The sequence below is a fragment of the Seriola dumerili genome, unplaced genomic scaffold, assembly GCF_002260705.1.
Source record: "Seriola dumerili isolate Sdu_G_001 unplaced genomic scaffold, Sdu_1.0 BDQW01000592.1, whole genome shotgun sequence".
NCBI classification, from domain to species: Eukaryota; Metazoa; Chordata; class Actinopteri; order Carangiformes; family Carangidae; genus Seriola; species Seriola dumerili.
The window spans coordinates 13,717-16,705 of record NW_019174847.1 but is presented as its reverse complement, the minus strand read 5'-3'; positions in this window follow the sequence as shown (position 1 = coordinate 16,705).

Here is a 2,989-nt window from a genome sequence, read left to right as displayed (position 1 = left end):
CTCCAGTTTACTCAGAGTTTTCAGTTCTAGATCCCAGTACTGGTTCCTTTTCCTTCATTTCCTTGTCTCACTTCTCACACTGTTTCTGCTTCAGCTTCCTTTGTTCTCCTTTGTTTGAGCTTCCCGCCTCTCCCAGCTCAGGTGTCTCTGATTTGTAACCTCTCCTCCCTCCTCTCGTGTGTGATGTCACTTCGTACTCACTATCCTGCCCTGCTACAACGCTAAGTAACATATTTCAGCACCACCCTTCTGAGTCGCTCCCTTCTGAAGGGCCGCCATGCGTAGTCTCTCATATGCTGCCGTGGCACACCGTTAAATTCTGTTTTAATGTTTAAAAAAAAAAAGTTTGTCCAATGTAAACAAATTTGGTGTCTACGGACTCGGCTTTTCACGCTGGAGTAAATAATGTCAGCCCCAGCCTTCTGAGTCGCTCCTTCCGAAGGGGCATGTCTCTCATATGCTGAGTGCCACACCTTAAGACTGTGTTAATCAAAAAAAAGTTTGTCCAAAGTCACAATTTGGTGTCTACGACTCGTCGTCACGCTGAGTAACATATGTCAGCCCCAGCCTTCTGAGTCGCTCCCTTGAAGGGCCGCCATGGGGGTCTCTCATATGCTGCCGGGACACGGTTAAATTCTGTGTTTTAATAATTTCCAAAAATTTCTCGAAAGTCCACAAATTTGGTGTTACGGACTCGGTCGTCACGCTGAGTAACATATGTCAGCCCCAGCTTCTGAGTCGCTCCCTTTCCCGAAGGGTCATCTCTCATATGCTGAGGTGCCACACCATTAAGACTAGTGTGAATGTCACAACGGAAAAGTTTGTCCAAAGTCCACAAGTTTGGTGTCTACGGACTCGGCTCGTCACGCTGAGTAACATATGTCAGCCCCAGCCTTCTGAGTCGCTCCCTTCCAAAGGGCCGCCATGGGTAGTCTCTCATATGCTGCCGTGGCACACCGTTAAAATCTGTGCTTTAATCTTAAAAAAAAAAAGAGTTCGTCCAATGTCCTTAAATTTGGTCTCTACAGACTCGGTTTGTCAAGCTGAGTAACATATTTCAGCCCCAGCCTTCTGAGTCGCTCCCTTCCGAAGGGCCGCCATGGGTAGTCTCTCATATGCTACATAAACGTCAGCTCCCAGCACCTGTCTGAGTGCTCCTTCGAAGGGTCATCTCTCATATGCTGAGGTGCACACCATTAAGACTAGTGTGAATGTCACAACGGAAAAGTTTGTCCAAGTCCACAAGTTTGGTGTCTACGGCCTCGGCTCGTCACGCTGAGTAACATATGTCAGCCCCAGCCTTCTGAGTCGCTCCCTTCCGAAGGGCCGCCATGGGCGGTCTCTCATATGCTGCCGGGGGACACGGTTAAATTCTGTGTTTTAATAATTTCCCAAAAATTTTCTCGAAAGTCCACAAATTTGGTGTCTACGGACTCGGCTCGTCACGCTGAGTAACATATGTCAGCCCAGGCTTCTAAGTCGCTCCTTCGGAAGGGATGCCTCGTTAAACGTCTCCGAGGCCCGCTTGCTGCGACGAAAAATTTTGTCAAAAGTCCACAAATTGGGTGTTACGGACTCGGCTCGTCACGCTGAGTAACATATGTCAGCCCAGCCTTCTGAGTCGCTCCCTTCCGAAGGTCATCTCTCATATGCTAGGTGCCACACATTAAGACTAGTGTGAATGTCACAACGGAAAAGTTTGTCCAAAGTCCACAAGTTTGGTGTCTACGGACTCGGCTCGTCACGCTGAGAACATATGTCAGCCCAGCCTTCTGAGTCGCTCCCTTCCGAAGGGGTCATCTTCATATGCTGAGGTGCCACACCATTAAGCTATGTGAATGTCATCAACGGAAAAGTTTGTCCAAAGTCCACAAGTTTGGTGTCTACGGACTGGGCTCGTCACGCTGAGTAACATATGTCAGCCCCAGCCTTCTGAGTCCTCCCTTCCGAAGGGCCCCATGGCGGTCTCTCATATGCTCCGGGGACACGGTTAAATTCTGTGTTTTAATAATTTCCAAAAAATTTTTCGAAAGTCCACAAATTTGGTGTCTACGGACTCGGCTCGTCACGCTAGTAACATATGTCAGCCCCAGGCTTCTAAGTCGCTCCTTCGGAAGGGATGCCTCGTTAAACGTCTCCGAGGCCCGCTTGCTGCGAGAAAATTTGTCAAAAGTCCACAAATTGGTGTCTACGGACTCGGCTCGACGCCGCTGAGTAACATATGTCAGCCCCAGCCTTCTGAGTCCGCTCCCTGCAACAAATTTGGTGTCTACGGACTCGGCTCATCACGCTGAGTAACATATGTCAGCCCCAGACTTCTACGTCGCTCTCTTCTGAAGGGCCGCCATGGGTAGTCTCTCATATGCTACCGTGGCACACCGTTAAATTCTGTGTTTTAACCTCCAAAAAAAAAAGTTCGTCCAAAGTAAACAAATTTGATGTCTATAGACTCGGTTTGTAACGCTGAGTAACATATATAAGTCCCAGCCTTAAAAGTCGCTCCCTTTGCAAGGGCCGCCATGGGTAGTCTCTCATATGCTGCCGTGGCACACCGTTAAATTTTGTGCTTTAATCTAAAAAAAAAAGTTTGTCCAAAGTCCACAAGTTTGGTGTCTATAGACTCGGCTCGTCACGCTGAGTAACATATGTCAGCCCCAGCCTTCTGAGTCGCTCTCTTCCGAAGGGCCGCCATGGGCGGTCTCTCATATGCTGCCGGGGGACACGGTTAAATTCTGTGTTTTCATAATTTCCAAAAAACTTTCTCGAAAGTCCACAAATTTGGTGTCTACGGACTCGGCTCTTCACGCTGAGTAACATATGTCAGCCCCAGGCTTCTAAGTCACTCCCTTCGGAAGAGATGCCTCGTTAAACGTCTCCGAGGCCCGCTTGCTGCGACGAAAAATTTTGTCAAAAGTCCACAAATTGGGTGTCTACGGACTCGGCTCGTCACGCTGAGTAACATATGTCAGCCCCAGCCTTCTGAGTCGCT